Genomic DNA, 20,294 nt, shown 5'->3' with positions numbered 1-20,294 from the left:
AGGTGATAGCTCTCCTGTCCCCATTGCTCCATGGTCTGAAATGTGAATGAGTGATATACATGAATGACTCCATTTCCAAGTATAACTGCTAACATGATGGACAATGGGCTCAAATAGAGAGAGGATTATGTTTCAATAAATTTAAAATAAAATAGAGAATTAAGTAGAAGTCAGTAAATTGATTTACTTTGGCTATATGGTGGAAATTCTTAGCTTTTCTCCCATGATGGAATAAATACCATAAACTCAATTAAACATCTAAGATTCCAAAGGAGACATACTCATCTACAACATTTTCCAAGCCTCAATGGGCAAAGCTACTCAAATTGGGGGTAATGGGCATTCCTGATATCAATAATGGCCTCCCTCTTTTTATCCTAAAGCCATGTTTCTCTCTACTCTCAAGTTCACTTAAAATATTTCACAAGGATTTCCTGTACAGATGACTAACAGTTTTTGAACTCACGCTATGTAGAAAGCTCTAGGTCACACAAGTTATGTTATTTAATTCACATAACCATGTGACATGGGCATGCATACTTTCATTTTACTGATGGAAACTGAGGCTGAGAAAAATTGAGTTTTTGTACAAGATTACCAAGTAATTGGCTGAGCCAATCTATGTACCTATATCGATCAACCTTATACAAACTCTCATTGGGTGGAAAATGGAATTTTATGGAATTCTTACACCTTATGCAAAAATTAATTCAAGATGGATTAAAGACTTAAATGTTAGACCTAAAACCATAAAAACCCTAGAAGAAAACCTAGGCAATACCATTCAGGACATAGGCGTGGGCAAGGACTTCATGTCTAAAACACCAAAAGCAATGGCAACAAAAGCCAAAATTGACAAATGGGATCTAATTAAACTAAAGAGCTTCTGCACAGCAAAAGAAACTACCATCAGAGTGAACAGGCAACCTACAGAATGGGAGAAAATTTTTGCAACCTACTCATCTGACGAAGGGCTAATATCCAGAATCTACAATGAACTCAAACAAATTTACAAGAAAAAAACAAACAACCCCATCAAAAAGTGGGCAGAGGATATGAACAGACACTTCTCAAAAGAAGACATTTATGCAGCCAAAAAACACATGAAAAAATGCTCATCATCACTGGCCATCAGAGAAATGCAAATCAAAACCACAGTGAGATACCATCTCACACCAGTTAGAATGGCCATCATTAAAACGTCAGGAAACAACAGGTGCTGGAGAGGATGTGGAGAAATAGGAACACTTTTACACTGTTGGTGGGACTGTAAACTAGTTCAACCATTGTGGAAGTCAGTGTGGCGATTCCTCAGGGATCTAGAACTAGAAATACCATTTGACCCAGCCATCCCATTACTGGGTATATACCCAAAGGAATATAAATCATGCTGCTATAAAGACACATGCACATGTATGTTTATTGTGGTACTATTCACAATAGCAAAGACTTGGAACCAAGCCAAATGTCCAACAACGATAGACTGGATTAAGCAAATGTGGCACATATACACCATGGAATACTATGCAGCCATAAAAAAGGATGAGTTCATGTCCTTTGTAGGGACATGGATGAAACTGGAAACCATCATCCTCAGCAAACTATCGCAAGGACAAAAAAACCAAACACTGCATGTTCTCACTCATAGGTGGAAACTGAACAATGAGAACATGTGGACACAGGAAGGGGAACATGACACACCAGGGTCTGTTGTGGGGTTGGGGGAGGGGGGAGGGACAGCATTAGGAGATATGCCTAATGCTAAATGACGAGTTAATGGGTGCAGCACACCAACATGGCACATGTATACATATGTAACAAACCTGCATGTTGTGCACATGTACCCTAAAACTTAAAGTATAATAGTAATAAAATTAAAAAAAAAGAAATGTTGATACCAAAAAAAAAAGTACCATGTGACAAACTGTAAAGAAAATAGCTTAGAGTCAATTTAGCAGCCAGATTCACTAAATCAAACAGTGATCTTGCCCTCATATTCTGTATACTTTTAATTGTGAGGATAATATGTTGGAATAAACTTTCTTTTTCGACTTTCAAAAAAAAATTTATATTTCATACGTAATTCTAAAATTGGGTCTCCTACTTACAAAAACTTTGCCAGCTCCTAATGTATAGGATCAAAGTGTTATAAAGACAGCTGAAGTGTGTTCAGTAACTGTTATCAGTCAGGCATAGCAGTTTATGCTGTGGTAATAAACAACAACAGAAAGTTTCTTACTTAGAAATAATACCAAGCATCTGAGCTCACACGTCATTATTCAGAGTAATTCTGATGCCCTTGCCTCCTTTAAGAGAATGAAAAGTCATAATCCTTTTTGCATGTCCATATGAAGCAGAGATCCAGAAGTACTGGTGAACATTAGAGATGTCTATGAATTAACCACTTGGATAATCTGTGCTCTTTATTTCTTTGAAGGTGGGTTCACAGAGTTGAGGAGGAACCTCTGCCTAATAACATGGAAAACAGAAATTTATTTGTTTGGCCATCTTTGCATAGCTAGTTCCATCTTCCTACATCATATATTACATTTGTGGGTGCTGCATTTAAATAAGGTCTGAAATGGGTCTTTCTACATATATACTCCAAATGAAATCTGTTGTCAAAAGCCAAAAATAGAAACCTTTGAGAAAAATAGACATACTTAGCCTAGAAAGAATAATTTTATCATAAAGGAACTTCCAAAATAAAAGAGGCAGATATATTTATTTATCTTTATTCCTCACTTTTCTTTAAAACACTTTATATACTTTATCATTTTTAAAGTTACAAAGGAAATGTGCACATGCCGTATCATGCTAAATAATACAAACACGTTAAAATGTTATTAGACAACACTTCCCCAGCTCTGCTACCTCTGAGTTATCCAATGTTAAAATTTTAGTGTGCATTATTTGAGATATGCCTCTATGCTTATAATAATATGGAGGGATTTTTCTCTTAACAAAAATTGGTTCATGTAATACCCATTTTTCTACAACTGCTCTTTTCCATATCAAGTGCATATTTTCAGATAAGGATATATTAATTTGACTCATTCATACTAATAGCTATTCCCAATTAAAATTTTACCTTAACTTCTGCAACCATGCACCATTCATCTATTTGCAGATATCTAGATTATGTCCAGGTTTTTGCTATTATAACCGATGGTAAAATAAATCCCATTGTGTTTTATGTTTTATTTTATAAAAATTCCTAAAAATGAAGAGGCTGGGTCAAAAGATATATACATATGTTTAAATTAAATAAGGTCATGTTATTTTCCAAGTGTTTACTGTAATCACATATATCATTTATTTTTGATATGGTTTGGCTCTGTGTCTTTACCCAAATCTCAAGTGAAATTCTAATCCCCACGCATTGAAAGAGGGCCCTGATGCGAGGTGATTGGATCATGTGGGAGGATTTCCCACATGCTATTCTCATGATAGTGAGTGAGTTCTCATGATATCTGATGGTTTAAAAGTGTGGCAATTCCCACCTTGTGCTCTCTCTCTTTCTCCTTCCACTTTGTGAAGAAGGCTCTTGCTTCTCCTTCACCTTCCATCATGATTGTAAGTTTCCTGAGGCCTCCTCAGCCATGTGGAACTGTGAAAAAATTAAACTTCTTTTCTTTATAAATTACCCAGTCTCAGGTAATTCTTCGTAGCAATATGAAAATGGGCTAATATAATTGTCTAGCTTGGATTCTATCTCAGAGGTATAAATGGTAGGTGTGTTTCTCTTGTATCTCTATAAAATTTATGGCACCTAAAGATTTGCTTGTAACTTTTATTTTTGCTCATCAAATATAAATATAAGTTATCTTAAGAAGTAATCTAACTAGGGAAAATGGACAGAAAAGCCGATAAAGAGATAAGGGGTAACTAAATTTTTAGGCATTCTACTTCACTAGAATATACCTGAAATCTTGACAATTTCTTTTTTGCTTAACCAACTAAGTATAGTTCAAAGACCCCCACCTCATGACAAGAGACATGTCCCAAGAGAATACTCATTTCTGCAGAGATTGATACACATTCAAACAAAGGATACTTGTGGTAATCTATTCTGTCTACATGGACCCTATTAACCTAAAAGAAGATCAAGTATCCTGTTTTAAAAGAAATTCTGCATTTATAAATTGCAAAATCAATTTATCTCCTAAAATATGTATACTTGGGTCTCAGTATAATTTCAGAAGTAAAACAAAGAGAAAATCAAAATCAGAATTGTATGCCACAGCCTTGATATTGTGGCCAAAAGGATAAATAAAACTAAGGACATTTAAGAACTGACACCACAAAACATAATCAGAAGAAAGAAGTGTTTTCCCCCTCTATTTTTCTATGCCATCATCATCAATGGTCAATTACAACAATTCATTAGAGCACTACAGTAATGAGAGTTAACTGGTAGATTTCACTTTTGTGTGGCCAGTGAGCTATGGTCTGTTATGTGATCACAGGCTCTGACCCAATCTCGTGTATATCTCGGTATGTTTTCCAGGGTCTGAAGATGCTTGAGGACAATGAACAGATAGAATAATTAAAATCCACCACCTAAAGTGGAGAAATGGTGTAATGATTATATAAAAAGCATGTCTTACTAAGAAAAATTAAGCAGCAATATATTCTGATCTGGTGAAGAACAGCAAGTTAAACATGACAAAATTCCTGGCTTAAATGATTAAAAGTTCAAAATCAACCTTCTAAAGTTTTATTTCATTTTTACATACCATGGTATTTTAAAATCCAGCCAAACATATTCCCTTCAACGTTATTATGAAACTACATATTGTATATTCCATTCCTAGTCTTCGATAGGACTTCCCAGAAACAGACTCTAACATAAGCCACATACTCAAGTGATTTATTAAGAAAGACTCCCCAGGAGAAACCTAGAAGGGAGTCAGGGATGCAGGGTATAGAAACAAGAAGCAGTTAAGGAATGGAAGATTTCAGGCAAGCTCCCACAGAGGGTAACTTGAGACTGATCTTGCAAGGAAATTCTGGGATATAAGTTTATCATAAGATAGTCCTCTCTGGATGTAAGAAAGCTGGGATTTCATGAGTCAGTCAATCATTGGCTTATGTGCTCCTAAGTAGCTCCAGTAACTCGAGGGCAGTCCTCTGAAGAGAATTGCAAGTGCATGCTGTTAGACGCAAAAACACACAGAAAGTGAGAAAATGTTGTACAGAGATTGTAAATGGGATCTGCAGGGGTCTGAGTAGAAGACTGGCAGTGCTTGCTACAATCTCAAATATTTTTTTAATATCACCCAGAAAATTTCAAAACCAAGCATTCCCTGTATCAGTCTCTTTAAATTGGGTTATGCTGCAGTTTAAAAGAAAAATAAAATCCCTCAATGGCTTAAAAGAAAATTAATTTTTGTTCAGGACACAATTAGAGGCCAGCAGGGGGGGAGCTGTGATCAATGAACTGATTCAAGGATCGAGGTTCTGACAGTGAGCCATCATCTTAAATGTTATCAGCTACTGCACCAGAGAGTCTAACTCTAGAAGATTCTGCACTGGTAAGGCTCCGAATTGACACACGTTACTTTCGCTAATGATTCATTGAGTGGAACTGGTTTCGTGTCCCCCTTCCTGCAAGCATAGCAGGACCTGAAAGTGATGTAATAGCACAGGCTTGAATAGGGAAAAGTTGGAACTGCTAAGCAAGTTAACAATCAACACAATACCTGATGAATTCAATATCTAAACCATCGTTCTTGAATAAGGCAGGGTTATAAATAAGTAAAAATTTTACTCCGATTTTTAAATTGAAATTAAATCGTTTAAATTATAGAATTAATTATAAAAATTAAAAATTTTCAAATTGAAATTATAAAGTCAAGAAACACAGATGGCTCAAAAAGATGAAATAATTTCTGCATTATATTTGGTGGAGTTGATTTCCATTAAATCACAAATTGGAAAATAGTAGACTGGAGATCATATTGAAATAGAGAATGTTAGATAATGAAATTTAAAATGTAGATATCTTTTTTAAAAACATATTAAGAGGAATAGGAAGAAAATAGCAGAAGAGCTAGGAGAAAAGGTATATATTTCTCAAGAATAAAACCAAAATTTCCAAAAATCCCCACATCAGAAATGGTGGACCAGGAAGAAACACAATAGTAGAAAACAAGTTGGTATTTTGCATGGATGAAAGTTCACTAAAACTACTAGAGTATATGTTGTTATGATTAAGCATATACATACATATAGCTCCTTAAATGATGAGTGAGCTATATGTATCATCATACATATGGTGGCCAGTTTGAAAATCTACAGCTCAACATTAAGTTATGTAATATAAGACAATGTAAGAACAAATATTGAGGACTGGATTTCCAAGGCAATATTGAAGAAGATGGTACCATGTTGAATGGAAGAAAATGTATTATTTTGTAGAAGAGTTACATTTAGAGGCAGATAAATTATTTAATAAGAAACATGATTATATTATGGTAAGATTATACTAGAAATATTTAAGTATATTTAGAAATCAAGTGTTTGTTAATCAACTGATTGTCAGTTAATGGACAAAATTTATTCAGCATCTAACTATTTAAGATAATATAATCTTAAACTTCCTATTACTTGATATCAGTCAAAATCTCAGTACAGAGAAAAAACGTTTAGAGAGAATTATCAAGAATATGTAGTCCATTCATACCAGAGTTTAGATCTATGGTGACATACGTTTTTTGAGGGAAATTCTATGCAATTGAAAAAAAAACTCTGCAAATTGCTTTTTATCCTCATTCAAAATAAAAATATGCCTATATTACGTATCATGGGAAAAATGCATATTCTTATATTTTAGATTATTTATTAAAATAGTATTACTGAGAATATTAGCACTTAATAGTCTACCTCTATAGGTAAGTTAATTATCTATCTCTATATGTAACTCTTCTACAAAATAATACATTTTCCTCTATTCAACATGATACCATCTTCTTCAATATTGCCTTGGAAATCCAATACTAAAATATTTATTGTGGCAGTATTTAGATAATTTACTAATTTCTCATCTTTTACATTGCACAGTGCTTTAGACTTCATTCCTTGATCCAGCAAATATTTATTAAGTGCTTGTTATTAACCAATAATTTAACTTGTTCCACCAGGGTTAGTATCATTATCCCTCCTTTATAGGTGAAATTATTTGCCTATATTAAAACAGTTAATTTCAGAGCTTGTAGGAAAGCAACGTGTATCCGCACCTATTATGTGTCCCTGCATCTCACTAGCAACCCTGGAGTCACTGATATGAATAAATAATAATCTCCACTCTTCTCTACCTGAGCCTTTCTTATCCATGGTTGTAGGATTTTCTTAATAAAACCGGTGAGGGAACGGAGAACCTTGTACTTAGGAGCAACGATGCCATCAGTTTCCAAGAAGGATCAGAGGAATGTAAGCTGAAATGAAGTTCTATTTTGAAGTAGCTGAAGTTGAAGCTTTGGGACAATTTGCAGAGAGAATGTTGCTCCTACTTCTTCGACACAATTTCAGAGATTCTGAAATCTGTCCTTGCACCAGCTGGACCATCAAAGGGTGCCATGACTGGATCACATATTATAAATACTTCCTTCTCACAAAAATACCTTTTATTAGATTGTACCGTGGCAAGATAGCATTTCCCAATGTTTAGAAACTCCTTACTCTGTGATAAATGTTTTCAATTTTTCTTTCTTCCAAAATAAAAATGTATAAAAATTTGTTTCCTAACCTTGGTTTCATGAATAGTAAATATGCATCTTCAGAGCAACTCATTTCCTTATACTTTGGAGATACTGATCACATTTCCCACTTTTGATTGGTTTCTAAAAAGCTTAAAGTCAAATTTGTGGTCTACCTTTAGCACGTGTATAGAACTTCAGGGCAAATATTTTATGTACCAGCCCCGTGCTGGCTGGATTTTACTTTTTTAATTTTTACTCTCCCTTTCCTTTGGCTTTCTTACACATTTAAAATTCATTTTGCCTTACATGCAGGTTTATAAGTTCTAATAAATTATTTTTGTTACAACTTAAAATAATGTTAAGTAAGTAACTAAAAACACAACACTCTGGAATTTATTTTCAAGGAAACATGTTTAGAGCTAATAAAATTTTTTGTTGAAAAGGTTGGAAACAGCAGTAGCAATACAATTCTTGGATAAGTCACTGGAAATAAAGAAGACCATTTTGAGAAATGCTGTTGGTAAGATAAGAAATACGTAAGTGAAAGTTTCAGAGATACAAATCATAGATATAGGCTGAAAAACAGCACAGATAGCGTTCATGGTTTGACAAGCTAAGCTGTTGGTAGAACCAGTTTTCAACCTTTTTTTGTTCCCATGCTGGGAAACATGGCTATTGATTGTGTATGAAACAAGCACACTGGAAAACTTGAACAGTAGAATATAATTATATAAGGTGCCAATGGAAGATACACTCTGCACCTAATGACTATAGATTTATTTATAAGGAGAGGCATAACCTGAAAGATCTTCCAAACACATTTATCCCAAACCCTGTGAAATGAGGGTGTAAAACATGAAGGATATAGACATTATCCAGAATGATGGATATATACACTATCCAGAATACATGTTAAAGAAATTTGTTTTCCATTTTTATAAGGTTATTAGTTCATAGCCTTAATAACCCATTTGACAAGCAACCATGTCTGGGAATTATCACAGCATCTAATCCAGGTACTGAGCTTCCTGGAGAGAATCCAGCAGAGCCGTCCTTATAAACCTCCCATAGCCAGGACAAGCAGGGCAGGGATGAAATGCCTGTGATTCAAAGTCCAGTTGCCTGAGCTGAAATCCTTTTGCTGAGAAACAGGATTCTTAAAAGGATTAATTTCGATAATGTACGTAATGAACACAGCAACTGAATAAAAGCATTTGATAATTAGCTTTTATTTCTCACTGTGAAAAATTTTAACCTTAATAATCTGCTTATATCTTGTCCATTAAAACTTAACTAACATAAAGTATGCCTTAACATGATTTATTAAAGATTTTTATCTTAGATCCTTTGTAGCTCACTTAGATTTAAAATAATATAAGAATTAAGACCATGAATTCATCAAATATTTTTAAGCATGTTCATAGATCAATTGTGAAATTAAGGACAAAAAAGATTAATAGCAAATATCTGACATCTTTTATTCTTTATTAAAAATTGTATAATTCAATTCATAAAAGAGGTTTTAGAAAACCACTTTCTCAAGTTAAACATGATCAGATGGGAGGTTTTACTTACATTAATAAATTGAATGAACAGTTTTAATTAAAAACGCATGCTATTTTCAAAATAATGCTGAAGAGTAGATTTCTGATCAATTGTAACTGCCAGATGGGAGATTTTCATAAAAGCTGTTTTGAATATTTCACTTTCATGAGCACATCACTTAAATATGCTGCCTAACAATCTCAAGTACAAATGCTATTCAGAGCATTAAAGTAATGCAATAACTTAAGTACTTTTTTTGTAATTTTTGTTTATAGGCTTTAAATATAAAGCATGAAATTCAATAATTGAATTAGCACAGCTCTTTATCAAATTGCTTTAAGTAAATTTCCACAGTAAGCACATTGATGAAGAATTACAATGTGCCTGGTTAATAAGTTAAAGTTGTGCCGAGATGATAATTTGACAAGTGTCATGGACTACAGTGAGAAAAAATAATGTGCATTTTCTATAAGATTTTTATTTATATTAAGTTTTATAAAATTAAGTTATGCTGATATTTATAATTGAATATGTTAGCGTAAGTATAATAGAGGGGGTAGAGTATCACTTATTTGCAACACTTTATATTTGTCTAAAAATAACATTTTGCTTTTTACAAAAGAATTTTGACACTCATCATTTTATCTATTCTCAAAATATCCCAGTGATGTGAGGAAGCTATTACTTACTCCATTTAATAAGTGAGAAAACTGGGAAACATAGAGATTTAAGGCTTTGCCAAAGACAAAACACTAATTAAATAATCTAGGTCTGGAGTCTCTCATCATGATGTTCTGTTTTCACCACTTATCCCACATTTATGAAGAGTCAAAAGGGCTGAATTTCACTGATTGTTCAGTTAAATGTGAAAAGAATTAGAATCTAGAAGGAAAAAATGAGAAGAACTCATTTTTTACTTTCCCTTAAAGTTATTCACAAAGCCGTAGCATGATTATTTTTGCTTCTCTCCTCATCAGGAGGAAAAACAAGCAGCAAGAACACCAGTTTCAACGTGATCCATAAAATATCCATAACAGGATCTTTAGGGGCCAGTATCATTTCACATCAGATTAATAATTAGATGCCTTGCTTATCTATAGCTCAGGACTGGGCTGTGTACCTTTTATTTTATTTCGCCTTCATTATTAGCTGTGCTCTCACTTTTGCAAGGAAAGTTGTTTTAAAATTTCTTAGTGAGATTCAAGCAAGGGTTTAGAGAGTTTGCAGAATGAGTTATACAGCATTCCCCACTTACCCATGATTTTGCTTTCTGTGGTCTCAGTTACCCACAGTCGACCTCAGTCCAAAAATACTAAAGTATTTTAAAAGAGAGAGACCACATTCACATAATTTTTATTGCAATATATTGTTATAATTGCTTTATTTTGAGTTACTGTGTTAATCTCTTACTGTGCCTAATTTATAAACTAAACTTTATCATAGGTACATATATATAGGAAAAATTATAGTATATATAGGGTTTGGTACTAGTCACAGTTTCAGGCATCCACTGAGGGTTTTGGAACATATACTGTGCTGATAAGGAAGGACTCCTATACCAGAGATTTTAGAATTTAGCAGCCACAGTGAAGAACAGGATCAGGAGATCAGGGTATAATACACAAACACAATTAGGAAAGAATTCATTTAGAGATGGGAACCTCTTCAAAAATATGGATATATGTCTAGAAGGAAAGTCTTAATCTATAAGTTCAGACCAAAAGCAACAATATGTCATATGAATTTCTTTCTCTCTGTTCAGATCAAGGATAAGTTTTTAAATTCTTGATGGCAATCCCAGAGAAGACCAGAGAGAACAAAAACAGGCAGTCGATCAGCATCAACAATATCAAACTTCAAATATCATTTCAATACCTTTAAGGCAAAGTATCTATGCCAGACACCCTGCTGATCATTCTCATATATGTTATCTTATCAATCTTTTTAATATCCATATGGTGTAAATAACAATATTTTCATTTTACAAATGAGGAAACCAAGATCCAATTACTTGAAGTAATTTTTCCAGGGAATAAAAGGTAAAAGCAGGATAATTCCTAGGTTTTTGAAAATCAGTGTATTTATGCTGAACTTCTGGATGTATCTCCACAGTAGAACAGACTTTAATACGAGACCCATGAGCGCATTCTGCAAAAATAATGCAAACTCCTTTTTGAGAACACGGATGTTACCTGTGCCAAGGATTACAGTGTTCCAAGTGTATCAGGAAAGTATATCCAATTCTCTCTCTGAAAAGATAGCTATGGTATCTCTCCTTCATTCCATTCACGACATAAAAAAACCAACTTGAAATTGATGGTCTTCATTCTGATTCAAAAAGACAACTTGATTACTGCCTGGTGACTCATGCTCCAGTACTATTACAATGTGAAATACTTTTTTGTGAAGTCTTTGCAAAGCATTCTCACAGTAAATATACTCAAAATTTTCATACATTTTTATAGTGAAGACACCTCCTATTGTGACTACTTCAGTTAGTAGCTTGATCTCAGATTTGGCAAGTGTTTATAGGCAGTTGTTGTACCAGGATTCTATGAAGAGAGAAATTAAGAAGAACATTATTAATTGCCTCACTATTTTGTTCCCAACTGTCTTTTACAGGCAATGACAGAAGGATAAGAAAGGTAATTTTCTTGGTGAAAGTCAGTAAATTGCCTTTTCATTGAGAGAAAAGTTAGGGATGAAATTATCAAAAAGTGCAGTGACTGTGAAAAGTCTCAGGCTAAGGTATAGCTTGTACAAAGTTTGCTAAATTACCTTGCAAGGATTATGAGTCCAGGCATTGGAAAGTAGTAGTTTCATTTGGGAAGTCCAGCTTCAGTGAGTCTGGAGGGCTGATTCCATAAGTACCTCCACAGATTGTCATATAAATACCCTAAGGTTAAGGTTTGTCTTGGAAGCTAGAGTAGAATTGATTCTCAAGTTAGTTACATTTTTCCAGAAAAAGCAAAAGCAAGATGGTGATGTTATGGGAAAATTTTTTTTAAATCTGAAAAATTTGATGCAGAGGGCAAAAGAGTGGAGTCTGATTAAAATGAGTCTTTACTGCATTACTTAAGTAGATTAAAGATCAAAGTATACCACTACTATGAAACATTCTCCTACAGCAAAAACTAAACATGGTTAGGATATCTGACACAAACTAACTGTTCACAAGCCCTCCTTTTTTCCTTCTGGGCATACCAGTAGACTACATTCCTCAGTCTCCCCTGCTCTTAGGTGGGGCTGAGTGATGTTTCACAATGAGGCACATAAAAAAATCCCCAGGCAACCCCCCATGCTCTCATTATTTTCCCTGGCCTAGCAGCCAGATGCAGAGGATGCATTGGAGGCATTTTGGATCCTAGGAATCCTAGAAATGGCAGAGTCACTAAGTCAAAGAAATGTGAGTTCCCTCAACCCATAGTTAACTGAGACGTAAGCAAGAAATACAGTTGTTAGTGATTTAAACCACTGTAATTTGGGGTGCATTTGTTTTGCATACAGCAATCCCTGACCTGACCAATACAGCAAAAGAGTATCACTTTTATCACTCTACAACTGTAGTTTTCAATGCTCCCAACTTCCTTAATGTCCACATCCCTTATGTTTTAGGAAACAAACTTTGTATGCTTTCTCAGATTCTCTTGACCACCTTTTCTTCTCTCTCTTTCCTGATCAAGTCCACATTCATATTAGGTCATTGGTTCACCTTTGGACTTGGATGAAATAGTCCATAATACAAGGGATCTCTCTTTGGTACTGACAAGCCAGATTATACAAGCCGTCAGGGTAGGGGTAAAACACTCTGCATAAGATTTGACCAACAGGTAACTTGAGATGGGAGAAAGCTGGAAAGACACATTTCTCCTCCTTTCCCTCTCCTAGGAATGACTCATTCTTACCACACTTCTGAAGAAGTTCTATGTGTTGTGTGAACACATTCACCATGCATCTGGCAGTATCTCTTAGTGACTCATCATGCAGTGGTGACCAGTGTTGTAACATAAGGCATTAAATTTCTCTGCAATGTCCTCGCTTTGCTTTCTGTTTTTCATTTATACTTCAGTGGGCTTGAGTCTTCTAAATAAAATAATAGCATCTTAATCCTTACCTCAGGCTCTGCTTTTTAAAGAATTGAGCTAAATCATCTTATTTGCATCATTATTGTTTAAGTATCTAGTCTCTTATGTTCTTGTCCTCCCCCAGGCCCCAACCTGACACATCCTTGTCCAAGATCCTATGATTATATAAAGTTAGACAACAATAATTATAATCTCATGCACAATGACACAAAAGCTCTAAATATAGCAATACAGAATTTCTGACATGAAACTTTTATAGAGAATCCTAATGATCATCAGGATCAGTGCAAAGAAGTACAAGACCTGTCCTCTGTCTTTATAAAGCCCTGTTTAACAGGCTACAAATTATTAAAAAGATCATTGGACACAGTGAGACATGTGTTATAATACAGGTATATGTGTCAGATTTTATGGGTGGCAAGCCGGATAGATTGCTACAGGAGTCTTTCTCATGTCTCTAAAATCATATTAATAGACAACTAAACAGAAATCCCAGGTGGATTTTTTAAGGCAAATATCATAATTAGATATTTGAACTACACACTTTATTTAATTACTGTTCTTATTGGTCTCTTCCCTATCTGTTTACTTTTACTAAGCATACAGTCCTCATCTGACTAGGCAAACCCTTTGAAGTTCAAACACTTACCATCATTTCTGCCTTAGGGAAGTTTTAAAATGAGTTCTATGTTTTTAGCTTGTAGTTGAACACAAGAAAAAAATTAAAAGAGTCTAGAATTAGGTATTAGCTCTATAATTTCATTATGTTGTTTAAATTCCCTGAAGATCAGAAATAACTATATTCAAAATTCAAAGGAGACATATTTCAAAGTCAAAAGTTGTCCCTGTGGATTTTACTAGGAACATTTGTTCTCTTTCACCAGTTCAGATGACCAATAGCCTATACTATATAAAAATGAAAAGAAAACAATGCATCTGTGAGGTTTCTTCTTTATCAGGCCATCTTCTGATCATTTTACATATATTTTTTCATGTAATTATTACCATTGTCTCATAATGTAGGTTGCATTATCCCTACTGTCTGGAGAGAAAACAGAGACTCAGAAGATTAAACTTTGCGTAAAATCACATAATGAATCAGTCATTGGGACATACTTCAAACTCAGGTTTTTATATCTAAGTTCACCTAGAACATTAAAAAATACATATATTAACAATAGTAGGCTAAAATACTTCTGAAAATCCAAAAGTACCTGCAGTATTTTGTTAAGTGTACTCTTGTAATAAACAGGGTAACACAAAATATACAAAATAATATTTTATTAAATTATACCCTTCTGATCATTCAACTTTTTGAAAACAAACAAAGTGAGGTATAGGTTTCTCAGTAAAAAAAAAAAAAAAAAACTCTGCCATGCCTAATAAAGTAACCAATGTTATCTCAATGAACACAAAATATAAGAACATCATTCTTTCAGTGGGCACTTGGCAACTTGTATGAGATATCAGGCAGCTGGGTCACAGCATAGTAAATTATTTAAAATTCAAATATATTCACTTCACATCATACCCTGAAACAAATTCCAGATGTGTTAAAAAGTAAATTTTACTGAAAATTAAGTCAAAGTAAAAAGAAAATTATATTGAATATTTATCAAACCTCCAACAAAGAAATGATTTTCAATGCTTTGAATATGTAAAGAATGCTGGCCAGGCGCGGTAGCTCAAGCCTGTGATCCCAGCACTTTGGGAGGCCGAGGCGGGCGGATCACAAGGTCAGGAGATCGAGACCATCCTGGCTAACACAGTGAAACCCCATCTCTACTAAAAATACAAAAAATTAGCTGGGCACGGTGGCGGGTGCCTGTAGTCCCAGCTACTCGGGAGGCTGAGGCAGGAGAATGGCGTGAACCCGGGAGGCAGAGCTTGCACTGAGCCGAGATTGTGCCATTGCACTCCAGCCTGGGTGACAGAGCGAGACTCCGTCTCAAAAAAAAAAAAAAAAAAAAAAAAAGAATGCACAAAGGAAAATATCAGTAAATGGTACCATAACATTTAAAATGTGAATACAAAAAAATTTAAAAGTTAAACTGAGAAATTTTCCAACAAATGTAGTATTGGTTTAATTACTTGATTTTATTTTTATGCATGTGAAAAATGCATGTGAAACATTCAAACTTCTAATAGAAAAGTCACTAATAATATGACAGATACATGGATAAGAGTTTAAACACATAATTGACATTTAAAGGAAACAGAATTATCAAATACAGATTTGAAAATGTAAGAACTTTCTTGTAGCCAGAAAACGTAGATTAAAGCAAGTACCATTTGACATTTGGAACTACAAAAATAAGTAAGTAAATAAATATCTAACATGCTGGTGAAAGTACAGTGAACTTACTGTCCCATTCATTCTTGATGACAACATAAATGAGTATAACTCTTCTAGAAAGCAATTTGACAAATACCTTGTCAAAGGCATTCCCAGTCCTTGGAATCTAGCCTAATGAAATCAGCCAAAATACTGAAAAAGTTAATATATGAAGGTATAGCATTACACTATGAACAATTTAAAGCACCCCAATGTCTAGTAGTGGGGGAAGGTTTTAGTATATTATCACCGATACACTAGATAAAATTTATGGCTGTGTTTAGAATATTAATTGTAATTACTGTTAAAGAATGAAGACAGGCCGGTCATGCTGGCTTACACCTGTAATCCCAACACTTTGAGAGGCCGAGGCAGACGGATCACCCGAGGTCAGGAATTCGAGACCAACCTGGCTAACACGATGAAACTCCGTCTCTATTAAAAAAAATACAAAAATTAGCCAGGTGTGATGGGGAGCTCCTATAATCCCAGCTACTCGGGAGGCTGAGGCAGGAGAATTGCTTGAACCCGACAGGTGGAGTTTGCAGTGAGCAGAGATGGCACCACTGCACTCCAGTCTGGGCGACAGAACGAGATTCTTTCTCAAAAATAAAAAAGAATGAAGACAATTATAATACTTAAAATAAGTATTTATTGATGCAACATAATATGGATGTGTTTGTTATAAGTATACATTTTAAATTGTTTCTAAATAACTGGAGTGGATAACATTAAAATCCTAATAGTAGTTAAATTTTGAATTCACTTTTAACATTTGTTCTATTTTCATAATTTTATTTTTAAAATCTTTTCTGGGGCAGGCTTCTCTACGTGTGTGTGTGTGTGTGTGTGTGTGTGTGTATACATATATATATATATTTTTTTTTTTTTTTTTGAGACAAAGTCTTGCTCTATTGCCCGGATTGGAGTGCAGTGGCACGATCTCGGCTCACTGCAACCTCTGCCTCCAGGTTCAAGCGATTCTTCTGCCTCAGCCTCCTGAGTAGCTGGGATTACAGGCACGTGCCACCATGCCTGGCTAATTTTTGTATTTTTAGTAGAGACGGGATTTCGCCATGTTGGCCAGGCTGGTCTTGAACTCCTGGCCTCAAGCGATCCACCCACCTCGGCCTCCCAAAGTGCTGGGATTTCAGGGGTGAGCCACCGCGCCCGGCCTACATGTATATATTTTTAAAGAGGTTACATATCGAGACTGTGTTAAAACTGATGTGCCAAATGTTGGGATAAGAAATAGCACGATCAAGATGAATAGGTGACAAACAATAAAGGTCAAAACATAAACACTAGGCTGGACGTGGTGGCTCATGCCTATTATCCCAGCACTTTGTGAAGCCAAGGCAGGTGGATCTCCTGAGGTCAGAAGTTCGAGACCAGCCTGGCCAACATCATGAAACCCCGTCTCTACTAAAAATACAAAATTAGGGCTGGGCGCGGTGGGTCACGCCTGTAATCCCAGCACTTTGGGAGGCCGAGGCAGGCAGATCACTTGAGTCCAGGAGTTCGAGACCAGCCTGGCCAACATGGTGGAACCCCATCTCTACGAAAACTACAAAAAATAGCCAGGCATGGTGGCACACGCCTTTCTAATCCCAGCTACTCAGGAGGCTGAGGCAGGAGAATCGCTTGAACCTGGAGGCAGACGTTGCAGCGAGCCGAGATGGCGCTACTGCACTCCAAGCTGGACAATGGAGTCTTGTCTCAAAAAAATAAATAAATAAATTAGCTGGGTGTGGTGGTGGTTTATCAGGTAAATGCAGCACTGTGATGCATGCAGTCACAGTTAAGTAATATCTAATAACATAGATAATTTATGTTAAATTCACTTACACCATCTAGTGTCATATAGAGTAATGCCCTCAACTTTGCAAATGGATGTTTTTCAATAAAGAAATTAGAAAATTGTCCTGAGACAGTTATCACTTTGGCTGGACTCACTAATCCCATCTTCAAAGGCTTACTATGATAATTGACAAACTGGAAGAGGACATCAGCAGCTCTATAACCAATAGCACAGGTGCCAGTAGACCCTTGGTCATCTTAGTCAATGTGGCCCTCTTATTGGAAAATGTGGTTGCAAAATCAAGGAAATATGAGAGAGTGTAGAGGCTCAGGTGCAGCTGACAGAGGATATGCTCCCAACTCAACTGAGTGGGCCATCACTATTGCTAACATTCTGCAATCCACGATTGAGTGTGTCAAACAGACATGCGTAGACATGCTGGAGACTCTCCCAGTACCCCGAGAAGGGCATGACTATTCCTTACCAGCCCAAGCTATTATTGAGTTCTCTGGTCATCTTTGCAGGTGGTAAGGACAAGTACATCACAAGCAGCAACAGTGCGAACTTTCCCCACACCACTCTGCCCATGTGCCTCAGTGCTTATCTGGAGGGATCACCTCTAGAGTTGACCAAGCTGCACCAGTAGGCAATGCAATAGGCTTATTTTCCCATGACTCATGGCAACACTGGATTCAGTGCAGGTTTGAATGCATCTGCTCCAACTACTCTCATGAACTCACCATTCCAAATGATTTGATTGGCTGAATAATTTCAGACATCAAGACATCAAAATCAAGGAGATCCCTCAGAAGTCTGTGGTGCAGATCAAAATTTTGAACCCAGTGGAAGGATCTACTGATAGGCAGGTTACAATCACTGGATCTGCTGCCACCATTAGTCTGGTTCAAAATCTAATAAATGTCAGGCTTTCCTCTGAGACAGGTGGCATGGGGAGCAGCTAAAATAATGTAGATTCATCCATAATTTCTTTCTGCTGTTCACCACCATTCATGATCCTTCTGTGTAGTTCCTGAACAGTCAGTGATTCCAGGTTTTAAATAGTTTGTAAATTTTCTATTTCTACACTTTATATCCACTCAAGATTTTTTAATTAAAGCCTTTTAATTCCTTTAAAAAGTTAGAAAGTTAATTTGGCCAGAGAGAGAGAAAGAGGATAGATATAGACTGACAGAACAACAGACAGAAAAATAAATGTCTCCTGTGCCCGAGCATTTTGTATACATAGTTCCGCCCCTCTACATGATTATAACAATGTTTCTTGGCTCTAAGTTACTGGAAACAGCTCTCCAACAATAAATCTGCACATCACCTGGGTCTCAGTATGCATGAAGCATGTGCAAGTCAAATTGATTTGAACCTGTTGATATGAGTTGATAAACCTCATAAACACGAGCTGTAAAAACGACTGATACTGACTTTTGAAAAGTTCATTTTTCTTTACATACAAACCAAATATTTTCTATACTCAAATGATATTTTTGAAACCAGGGAGTCACCTGAGTTAGTACGGAGCTTTGCTCTTCCCTCTCACTTCCCTCCTTCTATTGCCATTAGGACAATACAGTAATCGCCACCATTTACTGAACCTTGTGCTTCCTATGTGCCAGGCACTTGGAATCTGCTATTTTATTTGTCTCTTAACAACAAGCTGGTGAGGTCTAGACAATGATTCCTGGAGGGCTATGCATGACTCTTGAAAACACACTAGCAGCAGCCCTTCCTATCTGATCATAAGACTCATTGGGCTACCACTCAGAAATGCACTATGGAAAAAATAATTAAGGATTTATGGTCTGTACTGTGATCTTCTCACACAGGTGATCTAAGAAAAGGTGCAAAACCAGACATGAGGAGTAAATTGTTGCAGCAGAAAGAAAATAAGCCTAAAAGTTATCTATTCCTACTTCCATTGTTTAGTTTGGGTGATCTTAGTTAAAGCCATTTAAACTCTTCAACTCTCCAAGCCTCAGGGACTTCATATTCATACATCAAAATGACCACCATTTTAATCAAAGCTTTTTTTTTTTTTTTTAACTGTAACAGAAACCATATCAGACATTCTTAGGCAAAAGTAAATTTGCCAGAATTATACAGGGATATTGTTAGGAGCATAGCTACATTTTTTCAGAATTTTGAATCTGAAACTGGAATGTTATCAGGAACCTAAATGGTTCCTTTTTGGGGGCAGAACTCCAACACTCACCAGAAGGCATAAATTTAAACCCTAATTTCACCACTTAATTGTCTCATCCCTTAAACACTTGGGAATTTGATAGTAGTGCTTAACATAGTGCATGGCCCTAAGTAGGCACTCAGTAAATGGGGGTAATTTTATCATTATTCTGTCATCAAGAACAATTTGATAATAAACAGTGATACACTTAGCCCCACAGAGTTGTAAGATCATGTTTCATAAATCATTAGGTATGCGGAAGCAGTACAGAGAAATTAAGGTTTTTGGCTGTAGAGTCAGTTTGCTTGTATTACAATTACAAATCTACTACCTATTAGCTGTGTGACCTTAAGAAAGTAAATACTGATTATGCTAATAAGAGCATCTGTTTAAGTGGTGAAGATTAAATGAGGTAATACATAACATTTAGGTTGGATCCTGATGGTAACTGAATTTTCAGTAAGTATTAGCTATAAAGCTATTATTTTTAAATAAACTATGTGTTTGGAAATGACAAATTTTAAGTAAACCAGAGAAATGGAAAACTTGAAAGAAATCAAAAAGCTATTTTAGAACTATCACAACACAGTGGTGTATAATGGGAAAACACAGTCTAACCTGGGCCCTACTT

General features: G+C 35.5%; 1 long non-coding RNA gene and 1 pseudogene across 1 annotated transcript; one reads left to right on the top strand and one right to left on the bottom strand.

Moving 5' to 3' along the window:
* Positions 1-11,195: 11,195 nt before the first annotated feature.
* LOC134731796 (uncharacterized) lies at positions 11,196-12,242 on the bottom strand. The gene is made up of 3 exons (XR_010114384.1): positions 12,027-12,242; positions 11,704-11,800; positions 11,196-11,576 (listed from the first exon to the last, which is right to left on the bottom strand). It is a non-coding gene; the product is annotated as an uncharacterized lncRNA (long non-coding RNA).
* A 385-nt stretch (positions 12,243-12,627) lies between these two features.
* LOC129492663 (poly(rC)-binding protein 2-like) lies at positions 12,628-18,431 on the top strand (annotated as a pseudogene).
* Positions 18,432-20,294: the final 1,863 nt, after the last annotated feature.

The sequence above is a fragment of the Symphalangus syndactylus genome, chromosome 11 (assembly GCF_028878055.3).
Source record: "Symphalangus syndactylus isolate Jambi chromosome 11, NHGRI_mSymSyn1-v2.1_pri, whole genome shotgun sequence".
Lineage (NCBI taxonomy): Eukaryota > Metazoa > Chordata > Mammalia > Primates > Hylobatidae > Symphalangus > Symphalangus syndactylus.
This window is presented reverse-complemented; position numbering and strand designations above follow the sequence as displayed.